This window comes from Ranitomeya imitator, chromosome 1, assembly GCF_032444005.1.
Source record: "Ranitomeya imitator isolate aRanImi1 chromosome 1, aRanImi1.pri, whole genome shotgun sequence".
Classification (NCBI taxonomy): domain Eukaryota; kingdom Metazoa; phylum Chordata; class Amphibia; order Anura; family Dendrobatidae; genus Ranitomeya; species Ranitomeya imitator.
The window spans coordinates 381,413,529-381,441,241 of NC_091282.1; the positions used below are offsets into that span (position 1 = coordinate 381,413,529).

At 45.7% G+C, this 27,713-nt stretch overlaps 1 protein-coding gene across 3 annotated transcripts in view; it reads left to right on the top strand.

The window, feature by feature from the left end:
- Positions 1-1,448: 1,448 nt before the first annotated feature.
- AOPEP (aminopeptidase O (putative)) overlaps positions 1,449-27,713 on the top strand; it is a 1,002,964-nt gene continuing 976,699 nt past the window's right edge. For all 3 annotated transcript variants that reach the window (XM_069762004.1, XM_069762007.1, XM_069762010.1), the window contains exon 1: positions 1,449-1,556. The gene's annotated coding sequence lies outside the window, so the exon portion shown is untranslated. The remainder of the gene's footprint in view (positions 1,557-27,713) is intronic.

Sequence of the window (27,713 nt, forward strand, 5' to 3'; positions counted from 1 at the left end):
GCTATCTAGCGCTGTATGAAATATTAATATATATACATATATGTGTCTACTGACATATATATAATATACATATATATATATATATATATATATATATATATAGCCAGTATATATGATGTTACGATTTTTTGAGAACATGGATCCATTGTATGTCGGTTTTGCAAGCCTGCGACAAAATCTTGCAGTACGGATGCCATACAGATTACATACGGAGGATGCCATGCGCAAAATACGCTGACACACCTTGCCTACGGAGGAGATACGGACCACTATTTTGGGGACTTTTCTGCGTATAACGGCTGTAAATTACGGACCGTATTTTTATACGCTGAGTGTGACGCCGGCCTTACAGTTCCAGCAAAAGCTATATGACTTCAGAAATCTCATGCACAAGCTTGTTTGTTTTTTTACTGGATCTGAAGACTACAGCGTTATTTAAATCAGCAGCATGTTAATTATTTCAGTGTTTTTGCAGCATTTTTGCATCTTGAAATTGCACAAAAGCAAAAAATGTAGCAAACAGGTTTTGCTTCATTTCTGCTTCTTTTTGGCAAATAAAACTAAGTTTATTAAATATGTACTCTAGACAAATGACACGTAATCCATATTTAAAAACTGCAGCGAAATTCACGGTCTTGAACTCAGTGTTGCACTGTTTACTGCTGTGTGTGAACATACTCTACACCTTTTCATACATTCTTCGCCTTTTTATTCCAGCTTGCTCTGTACTAAAGCTAACACACTGCAGGTTTTTAGAATGTGGCAAACAAAAAATTGATTTTAATATTTTTAAGAAAACTTGATTTCATTGTAGAAAAACAATAAACAACTAAAGAAAATAGTTTCTCTATTTTGTGTTACCAAACCATAGAAAGTAAAGTTGCGATTCTTGGAGTTTTTTTTTTTTTTTTGAGGGGGGGGGGGGGTGTTTTTGATCTAGTTTTTTAGTTGAACACAGGAGTGAACGCAAAAGAAGTTTCAACCAGGCAACCCCCACATGTACTCAGCCTGGCTAGTAGTTGTGAGGCTGCCATCACACGTTCAGTATTTGGTCAGTATTTTACCTCAGTATTTGTAAGCCAAAACCAGGAGTGGGTGATAATACAGAAGTGGTGCAGATGTTTCTATTATACTTTTCCTCTGATTGTTCCACTCCTGGTTTTGGCTTACAGATACTGAGGTAAAATACTGACCAAATACTGCTAGTGTGACGGCAGCCTAAAGGTTACAGCTGAGGTGATGAAAACTAAATCTCCGAACACTAACAAATACTCGGAGTGTGCTAGGGAAAACCCGAGCAAGGAGTGCACTCGCTCATCACTACACGTTATTCCAGCCTTTCCCCTTTAGCAAGAAGTCAAACGCTTTGACTGACAGAAGAGATCTGACTTGGATACTGTAGCATGGCTCAGTGTGCAGACAAGATCTCACGAGATTGTGACAGCTGTGCGAGATTTCCTGCATGAGAGCTTGGAGCACAGACAACACGGGGAGGCATTCTGTATAGCAGCAGCTGTGTGATCACTGGACGCAGCTAAAGCTTTACTTCATGAAAGGTATTGTTATGTGAGCAATGGCGGCTCTGATGGTGAACACACAGAGCCCATGATACAGGAAGGTCAGCCTCCTCACTTCCATCATCTAGCAGCCTGATATCTCCTGCTTTATGTGCTCAGCGAGCCTGCTGAATAACCTCTTACCGGCAGGCCCGTCACTCATCTAGCTGCACTGTACAGCAGGATATGGGATATTGTATACCGCTTACATGAAGCAAAGTTTTATCCAAAGTGCGTGAACATTGTGAGCCTTCGCGGGCAGGGTCCTCTCTCCTCCTGTACCAGTTATGACTTGTATTGTTTAAGATTATTGTACTTGTTTTATTATGTATACCCCTCCTCACATGTAAAGCGCCATGGAATAAATGGCGCTATAACAATAAATAATAATAATTATAATAATAATAACAGCCACCGTCACAGATCATATTCGTAGAGGAGCAAGAAACCTCATGGAGCGGTTGTGGTGTTTTCACTTGTGCCAGATTTGTTGCAGAAATTTCAGTAATTAAAATTTGTCATGTAATCAGGATTGTTTTGGTGATGAGCTCATGGATTTCTGCAAGCCTCATTAGGGTAAAGGCCCCTTCACATTAAGCGACGCTGCAGTGATACCGACAACGATCCGGATCGCTGCAGCATCGCTGTTTGGTCGCTGGAGAGCTGTCACACAGACAGCTCTCCAGCGACCAACGATCCCGAAGTCCCCGGTAACCAGGGTAAACATCGGGTTACTAAGCGCAGGGCCGTGCTTAGTAACCCGATGTTTACCCTGGTTACCAGCGTAAAAGTAAAAAAAAACAAACACTACATACTTACCTACCGCTGTCTGTCCCCGGCGCTGTGCTTCTCTGCACTCCTCCTGCTCTGGCTGTGAGCACAGCGGCCGGAAAGCAGAGCGGTGACGTCACCGCTCTGCTTTCCGGCTGACCGACGCTCACAGCCAGTACAGGAGGAGTGCAGAGCACAGCGCCGGGGACAGACAGCGGTAGGTAAGTATGTAGTGTTTGTTTTTTTTTACTTTTACGCTGGTAACCAGGGTAAACATCGGGTTACTAAGCGCGGCCCTGCGCTTAGTAACCCGATGTTTACCCTGGTTACCAGTGAAGACATCCCTGGATCGGTGTCACACACGCCGATCCAGCGATGTCCACGGGAGATCCAGCGACGAAATAAAGTTCTGGACTTTGTTCAGCGACCAACGATCTCCCAGCAGGGGCCTGATCGTTGGTCGCTGTCACACATAACGATTTCCTTAACGATATCGTTGCTACGTCACAAAAAGCAACGATATCGTTAACGATATCGTTATGTGTGAAGGTACCTTAAGGCTAGGGCCACACGTTACATGTCCGCAAGACTCAGACAAGTCAAACGACTGAGCCGTTTTTTGAGGAGAGCAGAAACTCTACAAGACACAACATCTTTCCACCCAGAAAAAGTGCTGCAGCAGCACCCCATAAAATGATCATAATGCATAGCAATGCCAAAAGACATTGTTTCATCCCGTGTCATGCCTTTTACCCTCTTCAGTGTTAGGAAACCCTGAAGCAGTTAAAAGGAATGACATGCTCATTCTTCGCTCTCTAAACTTCACAGTATAAAGTAAAAAGAACCATGGCAAAACTGCTTCAGGAAAAGGAATGACAGCGTTTTCCTGAAGCAGCTTCGCCAGGGAAAACGTTGCGTCTAAAGAGTCCATGTGCACAGAGCCCAATTCTCTAATCAAAACTTGGGCTTTTTGGTGAATTTTTTCTCCAGAAAGTATACAAAAGAACCTCAGCACGAACCTAGCATTATGGTATGTGCACATGACGTTTTTAAGATGCCTTTCTTCGGATTGAGTTGTTCATAGAAAAAAAAAATCAGAGACATGTCCGATTTTTATCTTTTATCCGAGTGTTGGATAACAATCCGTAATGCAAGTCTATAGGTCCATAAAAAAAAAAAATCAGACTGCACTTTTTTTTTCTCCCCACTGAGGGAAAAACTGGTGACACTCTGATCAAACTCTGAATAGAGCTGAGTCAGACTGCCATATAACTTGTGCGAGCATCGCACTGACCGGCACCTCTCCAGACCTGGGCCAGTATGATGTGTTTCTATGCAGCTGTCAAGCTCAGGTCAGGAGAGCCGACAGCCAGTACGAGGTTTACAATGCGATTCTCGCACGAGAAATACGGCAGTCTGTCTCTGCCCTAAAGTCTGATCAGAATAATCAAACTCTTTTCCTTGGATGTGTGACCTAACCTTGGGATGTGTTCAGACTGACTCTTTTTGCTGAGTTTTCAGTGCAGAAACTCAAAGTTTTGAGTTTTTGGAATAGATTGTGCGGAGTTTTTGCTCAGTGACTCTCCAAATATTACTCAAAAAAGCTAAAACTCCTCAAAAATTTGGAGTTTTTGCTCTGCTCCTTTTTTTTTTTTTTCTTAAAAAAAATTAAACTGCATAAAGACTCCATGTGCACATAGCCGGTATCTGCTCCAAAATCTCAACAAAGGACTATACCCCTAAAGGTACCGTCACACATAACGATATCGTTAACGATATCATTGCTTTTTGTGACGTAGCAACGATATCGTTAACGAAATCGTTATGTGTGACAGCGACCAACAATCAGGCCCCTGCTGGGAGATCGCTGGTCGCTGGGGAAAGTCCAGCACTTTATTTTGTCGCTGGATCTCCCGCTAACATCGCTGAATCGGCGTGTGTGACGCCAATTCAGCGATGTCTTCACTGGTAACCAGGGTAAATATCGGGTTACTAAGCGCAGGGCCGCGCTTAGTAACCCGATGTTTACCCTGGTTACCGTTGTAAATGTAAAAAAAAAAAACACTACATACTTACATTCCTGGTGTCTGGTCATGTCCCTCGCCTTCAGCTTCCCGCACTGACTGGTGAGCGCCGGCCAGCCGTAAAGTACAGCACAGCGGTGACGTCACCGCTGTACTTTACGGCCGGCGCTCAGTCAGTGCGGGAAGCTGACGGCGAGGGACATGACCAGACACCGGGAATGTAAGTATGTAGTGTTTTTTTTTTTTTTACTTTTACAATGGTAACCAGGGTAAACATCGGGTTACTAAGCGCGGCCCTGCGCTTAGTAACCCGATGTTTACCCTGGTTACCCGGGGACCTCGGGATCGTTGGTCGCTGGAGAGCTGTCTGTGTGACAGCTCTCCAGCGACCAAACAGCGGTGCTGCAGCGATCAACATCGTTGTCGGTATCGCTGCAGCGTCGCTTAGTGTGACGGTACCTTAAGGATATGTGCACACAACACCTGTTTTTCAGGCCACAGAGCTACTGAGTTTTTCTAGGCGTATCCGCTTTTCATCAAGTGGCATTATCATCCTTATTTTGGGCAGATTTGTCGTCCGTGTCCATACCCTATACTTCCCAATATAGTGGCAAGCAGCCTCCTGGCAGAAGTCACTTGAATAATGAGCATGCTATATCTTTTAATTGCTGCATGGCTTTGCAAACTCTGGACTGGTTAAAAGTAATAGCAAAAGATTGAACATGTGCGCAACAATGTCCTATTTACATTGCTGTGCAGCATGTTCACTTTTTGCAATGCTTTTTCAAACGGATTCCAGACATAATCCGCCTGCCCAAGACATCATGTGCACCCTAAAGCAGCGGAGAAAAGAAACCAAATCACAGGCACCTCATATGTGAGCCGCAATTCACATGCACCTTTATATAGAAGTCTTTGTTGCGACCTACTATTAATAATTCAATATTGGATTTTTAGTGAGAGTGGTGCTATGGATGTAGTAGGTATCGCTGTCAGTCATTAGCTGCAATATCAAAGCAAAACCGTGATTTTCATGTGAAATCTAGCCCTTGCATAAGGCCGGGGTCACGCTAGCGATGAATACGGACGAGTGCTATGCAATAAAACATCCCATAGCACTCGGACCAGTATTTATCTATGGGGCAGCTCACATCAGCATTTTTTTTCTCGGCCGCTTTCAACGTGCGAGTGAAATCGCAGCATGCTGCGATTGTCACCAACACTCGTCCGACTCTCGGCTCATTCGCACCCATATAACTCTATGGGTGCGAGTGAGACAACGCACATCACTCGGTATCATCCGAGTGATGTGCGTTATACGCTGACCCCGGCAATGGAGGAGATAGAGAAATTAGTTTCTCTGCCACCTCCTCAGCTGTGCGAGAGGCTCAGAGCATAGATGCATGATACTCGGCTCTCGCTCGCAGCGAGGGTCATTAGCATATCGCAACCGATGCTCTGCGTAAAATTCTTTGGGTTAGAAAAGATAAATGCATTCTAGGAGAGACACTTTTGTCGTTTTGCTATTTATATGTATAAAATCCTAAGTGTTTTTAGTATGTTATTAGTTTTATGCCATTTTGTACATGCGTTTTTCAGGTGATTTTGGAGATTGTGATCTACTTGTAACTTGTGAGAATTTTTTTGTGTTTTATGTGTGTTCCTAAAGTTTCCTAAACTATACTTGACTCACATTCTGAAAATATCTTGAAAACATGAAATCTTAATCTGAAACAGTCATGCAACTTCAAGTGAGCGTAAGCTACATTTTAAGTGTTGTCTGAAAAATGTAGATTTTGGTAGTATTGTAGCTGTTTGGGGTGTAGGATTTGTTAAGAGGGGGTCACAATCATGCCCAGACATGGATAAGTATATTCTTGCTTTGCATGGCTCCACACAACTTTAATACTGGTGATTCATGTAGACTTGTATGCAGGTGTGGATTAAGGGTAGCCAGGGCCCTGGGCTGTTCAGACACTGTGGGCCCCCCGGTCATGCGACGGGGTCATGCGATGGGGTCTTCATATACCTGAACCAGAATATTCCAGAAAAATAGTTGCTGTTTGAAACTATCACCATAAGTGCCAGTATTCACAGGAGATCTGTACTTAGTATGCAGTGTCTGTGTAGAGGTAATACAGTGATCACCGGTGACATTATACCCAGGACCTCTAAATATACAGTGTATAGTGTCAGTATATAGGTAACACTGACTTACCAGTGATGTCTCTAGGTGAAGTCCTTCATCTTTCATCCAGCACAGACCGCCATCACTTCATCCAGCCAGGACTTGTCTCTGCAGGAAATAACAGTTATCTCGAGCTCCACTTGCAGAACACATTACTTAATTTTTCCCAACTTCTACATTACACCACATGAAGAAAAAGAGGTGATATAGTGTCACTCTACACAGTAACAGGACCGCCCCCCTATTTAAAACAGTGTCCTCAAAAAATAAAATAAATACATCACTGCAGTAATAATATTCCTTAATTAGCCCCTATGGTAATAATAATATCCCCCATCCTGGCCCCGTGTATCTCATTCCTGGCTTCAGCCATATGTTCTCCCATCCTGCCCTCAAGAGTATCCATTCTGCCCCATATGATCTCCCCATTCTGCCCCATCAGTCTCCATAGTATCCATCCTGCCGCATGATCCTGCATGATCTGTCTCCAATCATGCCCTGTATCTACATTCTGCCCATGCCTCCAGTCCTGCCCCCCAGAGTCGAGCATCTCTGCCCCCCCCCGGAGTCGAGCATCTCTGCCCCCCCCCCGGAGTCGAGCATCTCTGCCCCCCCCCCGGAGTCGAGCATCTCTGCCCCCCCCCCCCCCAGAGTCGAGCATCTCTGCCCCCCCCAGAGTCGAGCATCTCTGCCCCCCCCCGGAGTTGAGCATCTCTGCCCCCCCGGAGTCGAGCATTTCTGCCCCCCCCCGGAGTCGAGCATTTCTGCCCCCTCCCCGGAGTCGAGCATCTCTTTCCCCCCTGGAGTCGAGCATCTCTTCCCCCCCTGGAGTCGAGCATCTCTGCCCCCCGAGTCGAGCATCTCTGCCCCCCCGAGTCGAGCATCTCTGCCCCCCCCCCCGGGAGTGGAGCACATCTGCCCCCGGGGTGTCCAGCACGTCTGCCCCCGGCCTCCCGGATTGCCGTTCGCAAAAAAAAAAGTTCTCACCTGTCCGCGCTCCTTTGGCGAAGTTCTCTCCTCGCAGCTGAAGCCCGCACTCGCCGGTGACTGACAATGACATCAGATGCCGGCAACGTGCACGCTGTGGCTGATGTCAGCTGCCAGCCTCCGCTGGCAGCCCGCACATCAATAGCGTTTAACTGCTGCAGTGCCAGTAGGGGCCCAGTGAGCGGATTAGACGGGGCCCGATGCGGGCCCCCTCTGCCTCATACGCCAGTCAGGCCAGATTGATCCTATTATAATCTGCCCCTGCTTGTATGTACTCCATGTGTTCTCACAGAAAAGTTTTATTTACAGGGAAATGTACTTGTCACGGCCACTCCTTCCGCTCATACTTACCCGCTGCGGCACGCTCCTCCTGCAGGCGCGCGTTCTCTCCTTCATACTTCTCCGCTCCCTGGTTCTCGTCGGGCGCTCGTGCGCACCGCTCACTCCAGCACTTCCTCTTTCTGATTTACAGGCGCTCTGTATTTCCTCTCTGTGATCCTGGAGGACCATGACCCGGAAGTCCTCCAGCACTCCATGTATATAAGGCGATTCCTTCCTCTGCTCCTTGCCTGTCTGTCATTTGTGCTTCTGTGACTCAGGTCCACCTTTGTCTTTGCACTGCCTGTTTTGAGTCTCCACTCTGTCCAGCCAGTTCAGCTTCTCTGTCTTTCCCAGGCTTCCTAGTCTCCTCATCCAGTCCAGCCCTCCCGGTGTCCTCTCCATACTCTTAGTCTGGTGTCTCTGTCCTGTCCTGCTTCCTTTGTGTCTTCCCCTTCGCAGTGCTCCTTTGGTCTCGCCTGTACCCAGCTCTTACCTAACTGTACTTCATCTTACCCCGCTCTGTCCGTCCTACGCCCAGCTTCTCTATATTGTACTTCCTACTACCTGTCTCCGGGTTCCAGCTTCTGCGGCAATAGTCTCCCTTGGGTCTGCCCTTAACGCTCCCTGTATATGGGGGTGGTCTACCTGGTCAGCTCGCCCTTTGGAGGTTCGTTGTCGTGGATTTGCGGGTCCACCCCAGGTATTCCAAAAGATCTCACAATAGGACTGCACTCGGATGACATCTGAGTGCAGTCTGATTGTCACAGTACTGTTATGGTATGATATTTAAGTTGAACAAAATGATTCACAGTATCCAGGTCCAATGGCCACATGAGAAATCCATGGCCGTTGGAGCAGATCCCTGCTAACTTTCTTCTACCTGTTCTAGGTTCAGTGTAACATTGCTACAATGTGATGCTTGCATGACTTTCTGCTAGGCATAATTGCGGGGCTCTGGTCTGACAGGTAAGGCCTACTGATCTGGCCTCTGTAACAGGCTCTTACAAATCATTTCGCTCAACTCAGTATGGACATGCATTTATGAAGTCTCAATATTTGTTACACAATCAAGAAGTACAAATATACAATGCTAAATTACACATATATATATATATATATATATATATATTCGAGAGTACATGCATAAATACACAAGCACACACTCATACAGTTCTACAGTAATGCATATATACATAAATCTGTGCCCATTTTACACATTTACTATGACTATGTACAATCACACACATTCTCATGGGTACTTACTAGTGATGAGCGAGTATACTCGTTGCTTGGGTTTCCCAGAGCACGCTCGGGTGATCTCCGAGTATTTGTTATACGATCAGACATTTAGTTTTCATCACCTCAGCTGCATGATTTAGGGCTGCTAGCCAGGCTGCATACATGTGAGGAATGCCTGTTTGTTAGGGAATCCCCTCATATATTCAGTCTGTCTAGCAGCCACAAATCACGCAACTGTGGCATGAAAACTAAATCTCTGAGCACTGCAAAATACTCAGAGACCACCCGAGCATGCTCTGGGATGCCAGAGTAACGAGTATACTCGCTCATCCCTAGTACTTACATACTATCACTTTTGCACACATTTACACACTGTTAGGGCTTGCGCACACTGCTAATGACATTTGGTGCAAACTCTGTCAGATTATGAGCCGAGTGTGATCCAATTCTCTCGCATGAGAGTATTGTATCACAGTTGCAGAGAAGATGGAGAAATTACTGTTCTCCATTGTCTCTGTGAGCGTACACTGGACAGCACTTGTATGAAATCCGTGTACAGTCCGATATTTCACACGCACCCATAGACTTGGTACGGGTGCGTGCAATCCAAATATCGGATTCACCCACAACATGATCCAACTATTTTATCATGCCGAATCAGCATGAGAAAATAATTGCAAATCTGCACTGCCCTATAGTATAGTGCTCTCTGATAAAACATTGCATAGCACCCGGCCATGTTATACACAGTGTGATCAAGCCCTTACACAGACATACACGCTTATACTCATCTACACATCTATCTATAGGGCGTGGATGTCATGGGGGTGTCAGATGCAGCAGACTGTCGCTCTGCATCTGGCTAAAGAAGGTCTCTGCTTTTGGCATTACAGACGCCTACTTTATCCTTCTGACTCTTGGACCCAGCCACAACCTCCCTCTGTGTCTAGTTGATACACCTGGACCTGTGGGTTTATAAATCCTCAGTCTGCTGCAAAGAGTCACCGGTGATATTCACATTTTTCCCTTTTGAAGGCTTGGCTAACTTCCTCTCTGGAGATGTTTGAGGACGTTTGGTGTTACCTCTCTGAGTCTGATCAAGCCAAGTTCATTCCCCTTGCCTGTCTAAATTTTTGTCTTTAGTTTACAGTGGGGATTGACCAGTGGTCATCCCCTCCCCCTCCCTATCCAGGGTCTAGCTCTAGGGAGATACAGGGCTTAGGTTCCTGCTCGGCGACTGGTGAGGAACCAATTTAGGGACAGTAGGGCATGTAGGGTGTTATCGGAACTGCATAGGGGTCTCCACTCATCCTTTCCTTAGTGTCTGGGCTTTCTTCCCCTCATCCTTTCGTGTTGCACTTAGGCTTCCTACACTGTGTGTGACATTATCACCGGCTGTGCATATTTAGGAAAAACTGGCACGTTGTTTTATTCATGTAAGTTTTTTATTTTTTTTTATTTTTCCTATGGTTATGGATCCAGTTGCAGGGCTCGCAGAGCAGCTATGCTGTCTGTCTCTGTATGTGACTGACCTCCGCCATGAGGTTCTGCAACAGCGGCTCCAGGTCGCTAATGTTGGGGTCTCTGCAGGTAGGCCGGTCCAGCTGGAACCAAAGTTTGTCCTCCCGGACAAGGTTTACGGAGGTAGAGACAAGTTTTTTGTGTTCAAGGAAGCTTGCAAACTGTATTTTAAATGTCGTCCTCACTCCTCCGGAAATGAGGAGCAAAGAGTTGGTATTGTGATATCTCTGCTACAAGGAGATCCTCAATCCAGTGGCTTTCTCTTTGCCGCAGGATTTGGTTTGTCTTTTGTCTTTTTTTTGCTCTAATCCTTATCTATGATGACTCTGATGACCCTGTTGCCTTGGCTGAGTCCAGGTTGCATCAACTTCAGCAAGGGAATCGGTCAATGGAGATGTATTGCTCTGAATTCTGCAGATGGGCAACTGATACCAAATGGAATGACCCGGCTCTCATAAGCCAACTTTTTTCAGGGCCTTACTCGGCGTCGGACTGGAGCACCTTGGGCCCACCAGAGAAAATCATTCTTGGGGCTCACTATGTAGCTACACAGAAATAAATTCAAGACCACCAATTGTGTGGTAAAACACGCTAATATCAGGGTATAATATAAGGTACTACACGGCTTAATTATGTAGCAGGGGTTGCGGTAGCCCCCTCATAGAATATAATGTAGCCTCCCTCATGGAATATAACGCAGCCCCCCTCATAGGATATAATGCAGCCCCCCCATAGAATATAATGTAGCACCCTCATATGGCATAATGCAGCCCCCCTCATATAGTATAATGCAGCCCCTCCACAGAATATAAGGTAGCCCCCTCAGAGTATAATACAACCCCCTCATAAGGTAGCCCCATAGAATATACTGTAGTCATATAGTATGATGTAGCCCCCTGAGAGAATAACGCAGCCCCCCATATAATATAATGCAGCCCCTCCACAGAATATAATGTAGCCCCCTCAGAGTATAATGCAACTGCCTAATAAGGCATCCCCACATGGAATATACCGTAGCCCCCTCATAGGGCATAATGCTGCTCCCCTCATATAGTATGATGGAGCCCCCTGAAAGAATAATGCAACCCCCACAGAAATAAAATGTAGCCCCCTGAAAGGGTATAATGCAGCCCACTGAAGGGTATAATGCAGCCCCCCTCCACCACCATCATTGCTCTCCCCTCCACCCCCATCATTGTACTCATTACCACCTCCATCATTGTCTTCTCACCCACCACCTCCATTATTGCCACCATCATTGTGGTGTAAAGGACAAAGATGGTAGTGATGGAAAGGACAACCATCATTGCTTTCTCCCCAGCACCCACAACCTTACCCATTCCAAAACCTCCATCATTGCCTCCCCCATCACCATCATCATTGTCCTTTCCACCACAACCATCATTGCCTTCTCCCCCACCACCATCATCATTGCCTCCCCCACCACCATCATTGCCTTCTCCCCCACCACCTCATCATTGCCCATTCCACCACCATCATCATTGCCTCCCCCCACCACCATCATTGCATTCTCCCCCACCACCCCATCATTGCCCATTCCACCACCTCCATCATTGCCTCCCCCACCACCATCATCATCATTGCCTCCTCCACAACCATCATTGCCTCCACCACCATCCTCATCATTGCCTCCCCCACTACCATCATTGCTTTCTCCCCCACCACCCCATCACCAACATCGCCAATCCCCAATATCTCCAATACGCACACATAACACCACTATCACACAGACAGCACCACACCACTCTCACACACACACAAAGCACCGCACCACACCACATACACACACAGCCGCACACACGCAGGCAGGCAGAGACACGCACACACAGCACGCACTCACTTCTCCACATGTTCCCAGCAGCAGCACATCCCAGCAGCTTTCTCTCTGAAACAGCCATGCTGAATGATGATGTCATCCAGCAGCGCTGAGTCAGGCAGGAAGGAGGACAGCGTCGGATCGCTACAGCTCTGCTCTGGTCCCAAGCTGCAGGGATCGGAATCAAGGTTTGCCACCCTTTAGGGGCCCACCTCCGGGGCCTCGATTCAGGCTCATCGGCAGGCAGTGTTAGCCTCAGCCTGCAGCTAACGCTGCCCGCTATTAAAGTGGAATGGTATTCACTCCTTTCCAGGCCCATGGGGGCATGGGGAAGCATGAATATTCATTTCTCTTTAGCAGCGAGGCCAGGTTTGGTCTCCAGCTGCTGCTCTGGCATCGGGATGGCCTCCTTGACTCAGGGGCCCCGTAGCAGTTAGATGTGCTGCTATTGGTGACACACCACTGGCTGGGGGCCCCTGGAGCAGTAGGGGCCCTAGGCAGCTGCTGACCAATATGCCAGCAGGTGTCAGTGCCTGGGCTCACCGGAGAATCCTCCGGTTCTCCGGTGGGCCAATACAACCCTGACCTTACAGAAAGGTTGAAGGATTCTTTGGTATAAAACTCCTAATTCTTTGGAGGCTGCTATGTCATTGGCTATTCGCATTGATAGATGCCTTCGGAATCGATGGGTAAGACCACCCTCTCCGGAGCCTCTTTTTTGAAGTATTTCCCTTTGCCAAGGGAGCGGTCTAGCGGTGAACCAGTTCTGGGGTTGGTGGAAGAACCCATGCAGTTAGTAGGTGCCTCTGTATTGTATGTTTCTCCAGAGATTTCCAAAAAAAGGAGAGGTTTTTTTTTTGTGGAAAAAAGGGACTTTTTGGGGGCCTGTCCTTTGATGCCTAAGCAAAAGGAGACTTGTTTAATCCTTGGTAGTCTGGAGTTAAATAAGTAAGGAGTGCAATTATCGTTAACCTGCACTTCCCGGTTTGTCCAGACAGGAGAGGTGGTGCTAGAGAGCAAAACCGAGAGATTTCTGTGTTTGTTGACAGTGGAGCGGTAATGAGCATGATTGATGTGGAGTTTGCCATATCTCATGGGCTGGCTTGCTGTAGTTTAGTTATGCCTATTCCCATCTTTGCAATCGATTCAGGGCCACTTGCACAGAAAGCTCTGACTCAGGTTGTACATAATGTAAGACTGAGGGTGGGATCCATTCATTGTGAGATTCCTTGCTATGCCCTTTATAGTCTTCCCACCCAAATTGTATTCGGTCTTCCCTGGTTGGTGAAACAATCCGTTGGTGGATTGGCAATCCAGGGAGATCGAGTGGGGAGATTACGTCCATGAAAACTGTTTAAATATTTATCTTTCTACAGTCTCTACAGCAGTGTTCCCCAACTCCAGTCCTCAAGAGCCACCAACAGGTCATGTTTTCAGGATTTCCGTAGTATTGCACAGGTGATAATTGCATCACCTGGACAGGCAAGCATTCAATCACCTGTGCAATACTAAGGAAATCCTGAAAACATGACCTGTTGGTGGCTCTTGAGGACCGGAGTTGGAGAACACAGCTCTACAGTAACCGTACCTGCATTTTTGTCAGGTTTTGAGGACTTTTTTTTCTGAGAGGGGGTGTCAGGATTTGCCTCCTCATCGTGCATATTACTGTCCTATTAACCTGACCCACGGAGCTAAATTTCCAAAGTCCAGACTGTACAATCTTTCCAGCCCTGAGAGACAAGAGACACGCCATAAAGGATTTAATTGCAGAAAGTCTGGAGAATGGACATATCTAACCCTCCTCTTTCCCTGTGGTAGCAGGGTTCATCTTTGTAAAAAAATAAAAAATAAAAAAAAAAGATGGTGGTCTATGTCCCTGGTTAGATTTCAGGAAATGAAATCAGATTAGCATCCGAGACCCATACCCTGCTATGATTCCGGATTTGTTCAGCCAGTTTGTGTGAGCTAATGTGTTCTCCAAGTTGGATTTAAGGGGGCCTACAGCCTGGTTTTTATCAGAGAAGGGGATGAATGGAAAATGGTGTTCAATACCCCTGAGGGTCATTTCAAGAGTCTGGTCATGCCTTTCCATCTGACCAATGCACCCGCGGTATTCCAACATTTCATTAATGATATTTTCCATCATTTGGTGGGCAGATTTATGGTGGTCTATATGGACGAGATTTTGGTTTACTTATCTGATTTTAAGACCCATCGGGGGCATGTTAAACAGGTGCTGCATATATTAATGGATAACAAACTATATGCCAATCTAGAAAAATGTGTTCTCGTCATCCAGGAGTTTTTGGGGTGTCATCTTCGGGATTTCGGATGGATCCCGAGAAGGTCCGTGTTGTCCTTGATTGGAACCGTCCCAAGAAGCCGAAGGCTCTACAATGTTTTCTGGAGTTAACTAATTTTACCAAAAATGTATCCAAAATTATTCAGTAATTGTGAAACCCCTTACTGACATGACAAGGAATGGGTCTGTTTTTTCCTTTAGGCGGTTTCTTACAGTTCGGTCACAGACGTTGACTCCAGTTTTCTCCCATTCGTCCCTCATTTGTTTTGTTGTGTATTTCCTGTTTTGGAGACATATTGCTTTGTTTCCTGTCTTGACGCTTTGTCTTCCTTGGTCTACCAGTATGTTTGCCTTTAATAGCCTTCCCATGTAGTTTGTGTTTGGTCCAGATTTTAGACACAGCTGACTATGAAAAACCAACATCTTTTGTAACATTACGTGATGATTTACCCTCTTTTAAGAGTTTAATAATCCTCTCCTTTGTTTCAATTGACATCTCTCGCATTGGAGCCATGATTCATGTCAGTCCACTTAGTGCAACAGCTCTCCAAGGTGTGATCACTCCTTTTTAGATGCAGACTAACAAGCAGATCTAATTTGATGCAGGTGTTAGTTTTGGGAATGAAAATTTAGAGGGTGATTCCATAATTTTTTCCCACATAATTGAGTGATTCCATAATTTTTTCCCCTATGCTTGTTCTAAAAAAGTAACCATTACTGACTACAACAATTTTTGTTCTTGATTTATTTTAGTGTTCATTAAAGCCAGAAAGTTGTCATTTGAAATTATTGTAGTTTTGTGCCATGTCTGTGATCTGCTTTTTTTTTTCCGACAAAATTAAACAACTGAATGAACATCCTCCAAGGCAGTGATTCCATAATTTTTGCCAGGGGTTATGGTATCTGCGCGCATTATAAAGTATCACATACCAGGCCCAGGACATGGACACACTTGTCCATGGATTTTATTACTAACCTACCGGTATCTGTAGTCAAGACTGTCGTTTTGGTGGTTGTAGATAAGTTCAGTAAAATGGTCGGCTTTATCGCATTACCGACACTTCCGAATGCCAAGATTCTTGCTCAGGTGTTTATAAATGAGATCTTGAAGCTTCACGGGGTTCCCTCTGATGTTGTGTCAGATCAGAGGACCAAGTTTGTTTCCAAGCTCTGGAGGGCGTTCTGTTCTCAATTGGGGGTGCCGCTGTCCTTTTGCTCTGCCTTCCATCCCCATTCGAATGGACAGACTGAGCGCATTAATCAGAATTTCGAGGTGTTTTGTCTCCAAAAATCAGGAGGATTAGGTATTCTACTTACCACTGGCAGAATTCACTATAAATAATCATCGTCAAGAGTCCACCGGCAGGTGCATACGGTTACCATCCACAGTTTGGTACTTTTAATGGGGAAGGAGCTTTGGGAGTTCCTGAAGAGGAATGTTTAATTCATCGCTCTCCTCATTGTGGCGGGGGGTTCTGAATAACTTGAAGATCACGGGAGATAGGTACAAACGCATGGCTGACAAAGCGATTGCCAGGTCCAGACCTGAATGTGAATGACTTTGTGTGGTTGTCTACCAGAAATATCAAGTTGAAGGTTCTTTCCTGGAAGTTGGGGCCTAGGTTTATTGGTCCCTATAAAATAACTGTTGTCATTAACCTAGCAGTGTTTCGTCTTTAGCTACCTTAGGCCCTTAAGATCCACAATGTCTTTCACAGGTCTCTGCTCAAGAAATATCTGGAACCTCTTGAGTCCTCACCCCTATCGCCACTCCCAGTAATTTTTGATAGTAATCTGGAGTTTTAGATTTCGAGGATTGTAGATTTCCGTCTACAATGCCGTTCTCTACAGTACTTGGTGCACTGGAAGGGTTATGGGCCAGAGGAGAGGATGTGGGTCTCAGCATCAGAGGTAGGTGCCTCCAGGCTGGTTCGTTCATTCCACACCTCTTATCCTGAGAAACTTGGTCCTGAGTGTCCAGAGGCCACTCGTAGAAGGTAAGGTACCGTCACAGGTGTGTTAGATGCAATAGACTGTCGCTCTGCATCTGGCTGAAAAAGGTCTCTGTGTTTGGCATTACAGATGTCTCCTTCATCCTTCTAACTTTTGGTCCTAGCACCAACCTTACTCCGGCTCTAGTTGACATACCTGGACCTGGGGGTTTATAAATCCTCAGTCTGCTGCAGAGAGTCGCCGGTGATATGTACATTTTTCGTTTGTGAAGGCTTGGAGCTATAGCAGTTGGCTAACTTCCTCTCTGGAGCTGATTGAGCATGTTTCACTGTCTCCACATCTTCGGTTCCAGGGACATTTGCACACACATCAAGGGACACTAGGTTCACTTTAGCAAGTTCAACTTTCCAGGGCAGTTAAAATACATCAGTTTTTAACATGCAGTATCGAGCACAGCACCCTTCGACACTTGCTTCATTAAAACAGTACATTTCCATCTTTGCCTTACCATCAGTTTGGACTATCACTACATTTGATCCTCCTTTCAGCCCCAGGGATATCCTGCTCGGCACCACGGTATTCACCATATCCGCTTTCTTTCCCTCACATGGTTCCATATCCAACTTCCTCTGTACGAAAGGGTTGTTGGTGTTCTCCATAGCCCTAGACTTGATCCTTAGGCTCTGGACATTGCATTAATGTCTGCTGGGAGTTTTGTATGACCTCATATTGCCAGTACGATTTGTCCACACTGTGCTTCCAGCTGCACCTTGAACTTCACCTTGTCACTTAGTAATCAAACTCTCCTCACTAACTGACTAAGCCAGGAAGTGGTTCCTTTTTACTGGCCCTAACCCCTCCTATTGTGGGCTGGACCATTTATTGACTATCTCTTTACTCTGTCTGCTCCAGCAGTCTGTTGTTGGACTAATTTAACTTTTCACCTACTCAACTACAGTCACTGTCTTCTAACAGTATGCACTAAGCATATTTCACTTAAAATGTTTATCACTGTCTATTCTGCTCTGTTCTAAACTCTAAAGTATATCCTATACTTTCCCTATACCTGAGCTGAGTGCATGTTACTCACCATGGGCATTGCCTTTACAGTATTTACACAGCAGCATCAGTATCTTACATTATACATTAGCTACAGTACATTACTTAAAACCGCATGACATAGTTCACATTTCACATGGCACAATAAAATGCAGTAAAAGCACACAAAACTATTATTATATTACGATGCTGTCTTCAGGGATAGTCCACACGCTTACACTTACACACATGCATCTATTATAATTGGAGATGATAGAGCACTAAAATGATTGGAAGCTCTTTACACGTACGAAGCAATTTCCAAAGCTTGAATGCTCGTTTTGAGTAATGAGTATAGTGGGGATCAATGGGAAATTCAAGCATTTTTCCAGCAGACCCTACAACGAGGTCTGTGGGGCAGAAAAAATGTTGAAATGGATGGAAAAAGTGCTGAATGGAAGGAGAACAGCATAGGGTAGACCTTTGGAAGCATCTCTATCAGATCGCTGATGAGAACAATGGTGTCACACTTTTACTCTACTTTAAGGACTGACAATAAAACATTCCAAATCAACAAGAAATTGAAGTTTACAAAAAAAGTTAAGAAATGTTTTTTTTTTACCTTCACCCATGACAGCACACCTGAGAGAGGGATCTGACCAACAAGAACAGGAAACAGAGACGGATATGCACCGCATGTCTCAGACCCCCATGCCGCACTTCCCGTGTCCACTCGCCGCTGGCGTGATTGAACAGCCGGGATGCATGCCTTTTATTGGTGCGCTCCACCCACATTGTGAGCAGCAGCCAGGGCCGTAGTCATGGCCCGCACAGGTGTCTGCTTTAGTGCACCTTGGCCACCCGCAACACATACATAAAGTCTCTGTCTCACTTGCCTGATTCTCAGAGGCCTCCCTCAGACACAGAGACACTTTTTCACATAAAGAGACAGTCCAATTCCAACTTTAAATGTAGAACTTTACTTGTTTCAAATCACAGAACGTCCACATCAGTTACAGCATCAACACAGAGTTCTGACCACTTTTATGACCCCCTTACACTCCCCTTTCCTTTAATTGTTGTCCCTGACAATACACGATAAAACTTTACTTTATGCAGAGTATTACTCCACACACGGAGGTCATTTAAAATGGAGAAGTCTCTTAAGGGGTGCCTGACACACAGTCCTTCCTGTGACACCTACAGTGCAACAAATTCCGGTCTCGACCACCGGAATTGAACATATATGCAATAATATGATCCATCAGACCAACAGTCCTTGAGAGAAAATAGTCCGGACCCGCCTTTTAGGTCCTCGGTCCTTGGGGAAGGAGTTGTTTCCCTCCTTCCTTTGTGTGAGGATGTGCCTGTAACACTAAACAACAAACGTGCGCTGCACACTCAACAGCCACATGCAGTCTTTTTTTTTTTTTTTTTTTTGTCTGCAGACAAGTTCCTCATTTTCTTCATACAGAGCACTGCCCTCTAAAAGTATGTGTGCTGCCTGTCTCAAAAACAGTCTGTTACCACAGTTGCACATAGTTAATTCCACAGTTCCAGGGTCCATTACTCTATGTAGGCAAAGTCCTGCCATCCAGCAGAAGGGGCGCAACAGGTGCAAAAAAACTTGGGTAAACAAATTACTTAACTTCGGCCCATTCCGGCCTCAATGCACCAATCACTAAGGTGCTCCAGGGGTTCCCTTGCCCGCAGGGACGCGGAACAGTCCTGTATATCCATAGTGCAACAAGCACAACTTTTGAAAAGGAGTAATATCTTTTTAAACGGCATCCACTTGTCAGCGGCATGTATCCCATGGTGCTCCACTCCACATTGGGTTCTCTGCCCGTACTCCAGTAGACGACCCTGCAGCTACAGGTGTTGTGTCCTCCTGCCGCCGCAATGACAGGAGAGGGGAAGGACTTGGTCATTCATTGACCGGGGAACAGGGGGCAGATTGCACCTGTTCTGGGCCCACATATAACTTCATGTGATAACGTGATGGGCGGAGGGGTTGGGCATTGCCGAACACTGACCGGCATTCCGAGATGCGGGACTGAGGTTCACTCACCATCACCTGCCCTTCATCCTGCTCCTGCTGCTCCAGCATCCTGGCTGTGATTGCTCTGCGACCATCAGATCCTTCTGCCACAGCGGCTGTGCACTCTGGCTCAGACTCCATTTCTGGCGTGGGCTCCTCTGGGGCAGTCTCTGCTTCAGGTTCACCAGTCTTCTCCTGTTCCAGGTAGGTGATGTCACTCTGGCTCCTCTGCATTTATGGGAAATCGGTCGGTCCAATACTCGTCGGCGACTCTCCTCTGCCTTCCAGGTCGGATCTTTTTCTCCGGAGCAGGCTCTTCTGGGGCAACTTCTTCTTCTGGTTCACATTGTTCCAGATCGCCGACCTCCTCTGGTATGTGATGATGATCGCAGCTGCACACAAGGTTTTCTTCTGGACCCCACCCTTCCAAGGTGGGGCCGCTTCCAGTCACTCCACCCATTTATCAGCATTAGGTGGTAGAGGGCGAGGCCTTTTCCTTCTCTGGCACGCTCACCATGGGCAGCTCGGGGATGTCGCCTGACAGATTTTCGCGCCATATCTGAGTCGGCACTCCCATGAATGCTTACATCATTCTCCTCTTTGGAGCTAATCTCCACCATCTTTAAGGCCACTATCTTGGTCACAAATAAAGGGTCAGTGACATCCAAAGTTTCAGTCACATCCAATACACTAGTCACTTCCAGGACATCAGCATCTGCATTCTTCATGGCATCCCCGCATCACAAGGCTGTGAGATCCTGCCGACTATGCCAAGTGTGAGCAGCAGCCAGGTCCGTAGTCATGCCCCGCACAGATGTCTGCTTTAGCGCACCCTGGTCACCCACGACACCTACATAAAGTCTCTCTGTTTCACTTGCCTGATTCTCAGAGGCCTCCCACAGACGCAAAGACACTTCTTCACATAAAGAGACGGAGTCCAATTCCAACTTTAAACGTAGAACTTTACTTGTTTCAAATCACAGCACATCCACATCAGTTACAGCATCAACACAGAGTTCTGCACAGTTCACATCCTTCGCTTTCCCTGTGCTTTCCCTTCTATGCCCTTCAGCTGGTACCCAGGTCGTACCATCTCGACCGGTCCTGCAGCGTCCTCCCTGTTTCAGCTTCACTATGTTCAGGAATTCTCTCATCCGTTTCGCCCTATGAGGGCATCAGCCCATGTAGAAAGCTGCCATATCATGGAACGACCTGCTCACTTAGTCTGCTGCACCTCTGGCCCACTGGCCCTGGATGGCTTGGCTGTATGCTTATAAAGTTACGGTGCCATCCGTCCTGTATGGGCTCTGTTGCCCTTCTCACTAGAGACAGGAAAAACCCTCTATTTTATACACGATTGACTCATCCTAAATAACTATGTTACTAATGTACCCCTACCTAGTGTCATAACTGAGGTACTGCACTTTCCATAACCATAATAAACAAATATCAGCACTAGATACAAAATATTAAATGCAACCATAAATACACTGTTTAACGACATTACAAGGCTGCAATGTACAAACAATTAACTGGGAAGTGTTTGAGGTGCAAGACCGCTTTTATGACCCCCTTACAACATCACGGGAATGGGTGTGCCATAGTGATGTCACAGGGGGCCCACCAGAAGAAGATGGCGGCTCCCGATGGGTCACTGGCCAGAGTGCCCAAAATACAGCGCTCCTGGTTGTCTCTCGCAGGAGGGGCAACCACCTGAGTGACAGGATGATGGCGCTGGGGTGCCCTTTTTAAAGAACAGTAGTCCAGCAAGAGGCTGCTTAGGCTCCAACTTAACCTCACCTCCTGATTACCATAGAGGAGCAAAGCTGCAGCAGCCACCAGCTCACTATCAACGTGGACACGGGGGCAGCGGTCCCAGCCAGAGGAGCAGAGTATCTCAAGACTTATTGGTTTCCAGAGAGAATGCGTTACATATCCCAGAACAACCTCTGAATCCGGTACCCTTAACATGAGTGATCTTCATAAATGTCACAGTTTTTAAATAGGCCCCTTGTTTGTTTAAATCAATAGGAGAGACCTAAAAAAGCTAGCACTAAGAAGAGGAACAGGGAGTGTGCACTATGTAAAGCCATGGTAGCAGTGGAGAGACAGAAAAATCTGTTCAGACTGCATTCATAAAACTATTAGTGAGGAGAACCTGCCTTAGATCCATCATCAAGTCTGAAGTGGAGGGCTCCTTTAAAACCTTTTAAAAAAGAGGAAAACGAAAACTTAAGGAGGTTTCTGCCGACTTTGACTCTTCTCCGTTATTAGAAGGACATCCTTTCGAGGAAAAAGGCTGAGTTATGGAATAAGGTCCCTAGGATCGATGGCGCGGTATCAAGATCAGCAAAGAGGTCAGCCCTACCCTTTGAGGATTCTGGGGTGCTCAGAGATCCGTTAGACAAAAAAGCAGATGCGTATCTGAGGTACACATGGGAGGAAGCAGGGGTCTGAAGCCAGTGATTGCCGGAATTTGTACCACATATTCCCTTATGATTTGGCTGCAACAACTGGAGGAACAGCTCAAAGATAAGACTCCAAGAACACAGAGCCACAGCATTCCTGCGGACTCAATGAACTTATCAGCTAGGTCTGCTGGATTGTTGAATGCAACAAGACGGTCCTTATGGCTCAAGGGCTGTCCAGGAGATTTGAAGTAAAAAAAGTAAACTGTGCTCTATACCTTGTGATGGCCGATTTTTGCTCAGGAAAAAGTTGGATGATATCCCAGAAAAGGCCGGTGAGAAGAAAAAGGGCTTTCCTGGATTTATAGGTGATGCAAGGAAGACTTCCTTTTGGAGGAAAAACTTTAAAAGAGGACATCCTCCAGGAGAGAGAAGGAAGTGGGAAAATAAAAGGCTGGATTCATGTTCGGAGGTCCCTCTCCAGCGTCCAAAAAACCCTCACAGTGACTCCAGACCAGCAGTAGGGGGAAGGCTTTCCCTCATCAATGAGACCTGGGAGACAATCTCCTCCAGCACCTAGGTTCTGGATATAGTATGGGAAGGCCTGAAAATAGAATTTTAACATCGACGGGTCAAACTTGTGTAATGACCCCCACCTGAAAATCAGCGAAAACAGAACAGCTACCCCTAGAGACAGAGACCTTGGGCCTGGTAGACAAGCAGGTTCTGTGCGAGATGCTGGACAAACAAAAAAAAAAGGGAATTTTATTCCCCCTCTCTTTAATAAAAAAAACAACAAAAAACAGATGGTTTGTTTATGACCATCAATCTGAAAAGCCTCAATTGATGGATAAAAAAAAATATCACACTTTCAAGATGGAATCTGAGAATACGGCCAAAAAGCTGCTTTATCACAACTGTTTTATGGTGGTTACTGATTTTAAAGGATGCTTATTACCACATCCTGATTCATTCAGACCTTCTTTGATACCAAAGATACTCTGTACATACAATGGAAAATCAAACATAAACCGAATGGAAGGGCTCTGAATTGATAATCAGTAGCTCCGAGGGCCTTCACCAAAATAATAGCCAAAATTACAGCCTTTCTCCCCATCTGGAACACAGTTATCGTTCCTTACCTAGTTGACTTCCTCATAATAGGAAGATCGGAAGACCGCTGTACAACACAGTTGAAGGATATGAGAATCGTCTTACAAGATCTGGGCTGGATGGTGAACACTCACAAATCAAGACTAAAACCTGTGAGAGTACAGTCTTTCCTAAGCCTTGTTCTGAATTCCGAGCTTCAGAAAGTGGACAAGGTTGTTAACCTTGCCTCTGCAGCAAAAAGTCTTTCAAAAATGATCTTATGGAAGGCAATGTCCCTGTTGGGAACCCTAAAATCATGCATCCCAGCAGTCAGATGGGCCAAGCTCCAGACCAGCCAGCTTCAGAGGGAGATTGTCTGCACAAAGATTGCTAAAAGGGCATTTAGAAGGGAAGGTAGAACTTTCTTTAAAAGTCAGAAACTCCCAAACTCCCTTTCATGGTGGGTAGACAGGGCAAACTTAACATCAGGGGTCCAATGGGTGAGGCCAGTGAACAACATAACAATAAATGAGGTGGGGGGGGGGGCGCATCTGAGGAATCATACAATTCAGGGGTCTTGGTCATTATTCAAGAAAGGTCAGTCATCAGGGTTTTAACTAGGGTTAGATACTAGTACTCTCAAGGTCCAGGTGTCAGCTTTGAGTGCATTATACAGTTATAATCTTGCAGCTAATAAGTGGATATCAAGATTTATAAAATCCGGGGATCTAAACCTAGTTCTAGATGTATTGACCAAAGACCCACTTGAACCTTTACAGGCGTTGTAGATAAAGTATCTTGCCCTCAAAACTATCATATTGGTAATACTGACATCAGCCTGCAGTGTGAGCAATATACAGGCCTTTTCTACAAGCCCTCCTTATACACAGATATATGAGGACAGAGTTGTATTTAGACTGGATCCAGCTTACCTTCCTAAGGTAACCTTAAAGTTTCATAGGTGTCAAAAAATTATCCTGTCCCCCTTTTGCAATAAACCTAGGAATCCAGGGGAGGAGAAATTTTATAGTTTTGATGTTGGAAGGGCACTGTTACAGTATATGTCTATCAAAAGCCAGTAGAAGAAAGCCCAGTCCTTGTTTATAGCCTTTCAGAGTAATAGGGAGGGATAGAGGATATCAAAAAGTACAATCATAAGATGGATCAGCGAGGCCATTAGTGGTGCATCGATTCCTGAGGGCATAAAGGCTCCCTCCACCAGAGCTGTGGTGACTTACTGGGCAAAGTAGGCGGAGGCATCGATTGATCAGATTTCTAAGGCTCGTACTTGGTCCTCACCATCTATTTTCTTTAAGCACTACAGACTGGATTTATCCTCTTTTGCTGACTTAACCTTTCGTAGAAGAGTGCTACAAGCTGTGGTCCCTCCCTAAGATGTTTCAAGTTCTAAAGAAATCTCTCAGGTGTGCTGTCATTGGTAAAAGGAAAATACCAAGGTTACTTACCGGTAACCAGTCTTTCCAGCACCCGTATATTTCCCCATTTTTCTCACCATATGGTTGTCCACTATATGTGTATAATCTGTTTAGAGGTCCTCTTATTCTCTGTAACCCAACTGATGAAGGGGAGAGGTGCCACCCTTTTATTTCAGTAGGTTTCCTGTCCTTAGATCGCCTCTCAGGAGTGCTTTCATATTTTCTAGAAAACCCGGCTACCAGTAAGTAACCTTGGTGTTTCATGTATAATGACTTGTATATAAAGCAAAATTTAAATGGCATTTAAAAAATATATATAGTTTACATAAACCAAAATGGATTTTTGTATTGAAAAAAAAATGGAAATTTCAGTGTAATTTTATGAAGGAAGTAAGAAATCTAAAAAATTAGGGACTCAGAGGGGCTCAGTCACTCCCTGTATTAGACATGAAAGAGGTCCTCATACACATTCGGTTCAAATTGTAATGTAGTGTACTCCTAGATTCATAAAGGCTATGCACTAAGTGGAAAGCCTGCCAATAATTACAAGCAGGGTCATCCATACATCGTGGAAGGCACCAACTGGAGTGCCTCATAAAATAAAAATAATAAGAAAGCGTAGTTGGGGTACTCCTACACTCATAATGTGCAAAGCCAGGAAAAAATTATAAATAGGGTCATCTAGTCATCCGTAGATGCTAGAAGGCAAAAATTGATGAGCCTCATTGAAATCTTTAACATTTAAAAATACTTTATGTGCTTCTGTAACAAGGCGGTGTGGAAAATGGGGTCTAATCCAGGCTTTGTTCATTGTTAGCAGAGTGAGCCTGTCAGAACTTTCTGTTAACAGGCGGAAGAAGTGCCCATCTTTTATGTCCCCTTCCCCCAACGGCACTAAAAACTAGCTCACACAAGACGCTAGCGGCAGGGTAGCACAGCACCTCCAAGGCATAAAGGGACAGCTCATTCCAGGTGTCCAGCTTTGAGACCCAATAGTTGAAAGTCACAGAGGAATTAGGGAGCACTCTTGTTTGGTCAGCCAAGTATTGCTTGACTATCTTTTCCCTCCTTGTCAAAAATATACAGTCTTCAGGCCCTGGACGCTGTGCTGGTGTCATGAAAATGCACCAAGCCTTTTACAGTATACCCCTGCCTCTGCTGTGTTTCCCTTACCTCTCCTACTTGGTTGAGCAAGGAATCTTGCCCACTGCCGCTAGCATTATCTGATGATAATTTTTTCAACATATTTTCCACAATAGTCTTCTGGTATAGTACCATCTTGGAAGAACTCTCCGTTTCAAGAAGAAGAAGAGATGCAAAGTTCTCCTTGTAGCGTGAGTCTAGCAGGGTGAAAAACTAGTTTTTGGTTTTTTTTTTTGTGGCCAATATGAATGTAACAATGTAACACAAGGGTCACTGGAAAGGCAGCGGTACATAAAATCGGCCATATGTGCCAAGCTCCCCAACAGCCAAGACTTCACTGACTCCACCATGATGATGACTCTCCATCTCCTTCTCTTCCTCCTCATTCCCATCCTCAACCCATCCACGTGGAAGAGATGGGATGAAAATTGTGTGGGTTCTAGCTGCTAGCCACCAACTTTTTTTTTTTTTTCCTTCTCCTCCTCAGCCTCCACCTCCTTATTGTTACCAAATCCACTATGAGCAGAGGAGATGAGACTGGGTATCATCTCCCTGTCTCCTGTCTTTCTCAATCTCCACCTGTTCTGCATGCAAAGCTTCATGTTTAATTGTGAGCAGTGACTGTTTAAGTAGGCACGGAAGCTGGCATTTTCCTGAACTGTCACAGCATTGCCAGAATGGCGGCAGCTGTAACCAACTTGTGGAAAATGGTGCTGATGCATTGTAACTTGACCAGAAGCTCTGGTAAATTTGGATACATTTTCAGAAAATGCTGAACTACCAAGTTGACTATGTGAGCCATGTATAGTATGTTTGTGAGATTGCCAAGCATCACAGCCACCAGCAGGTTATGGCCATTATCACACATGATCATGCCTGGTTAGAGATTCAGCTGCAAAAACAACAGATCTGTCTGCTCTGTTATTTCTTTAAGTAACTCTGCTGCGTTGTGTGTGGTTTGTCTCCTAGACAAATTAGCTTCAGTAGAGCTTGTTAAAGAAACAGGATAGAAGTAGGGTCAGCAATCCTCGGCGTTGGGAGCACATGAGCCTTGCCATGAGACTCAACCCCAGCCTCCACAATGTTCACCCATTGTCTGGTTAGAGAAATGTAGCGTCAATGGGCACAAGCACTTGTCCACTTGTTGGTCATTAAGGGGACAACTGCAGTAACCATGTTGGTAAGGGCACAGGTGATGTTCCTGGACATACAGTATGCTGATAGAAGGCGGGGACACCACACTGAGGGAAAAAGTGGTGGCTTGGGACAGAGTACCGATGGACGACTGCCACCACGAGTCGGCAGAAATCCTCAGTCAAGAAGTCTAAATGGCAACATTTCCATGGCAAGCAACTTGGAAATGTGCCCATTTATCATTTGATCCTGTGGGTGGCTGGAAACTTTCTCTTTTGTTCAAAGGCATGGGGTAGGGACACCAGTACGCTGTTCTGGGATAAGGATTGGGAACTGCCTGATAATGATGCATCAGAATGTGGATGGCTAGATGCATCTATGCCAGTGTTATGGACAGAGGATTGGGAAGCACCTTGTACAGGCGAAGGGGCAAAGGTGTCACCCACTGGCACCATTCGTGGACCCAGTCTTTCGGCCCACCAAGTCGTGTGCTTAGAAGACATGTGCCTGATCATGCTGATGGTGTTTATACACTTTAGGGTCAGGCCCCAGTCTATCTTGACATGGCACAGGTTGCAAATAACCATTTTTTTGTCTCGAACACTTTTAAAAAGTCCCAGACTCTGGAACACAGTGCTTTTGATGAACAAATTCATGAGTGTTGGTGCCCTGCGGAACAGTTGCCAGCCTTCTTCCTCTGGTCACTCCACTGCCTCTTCCTG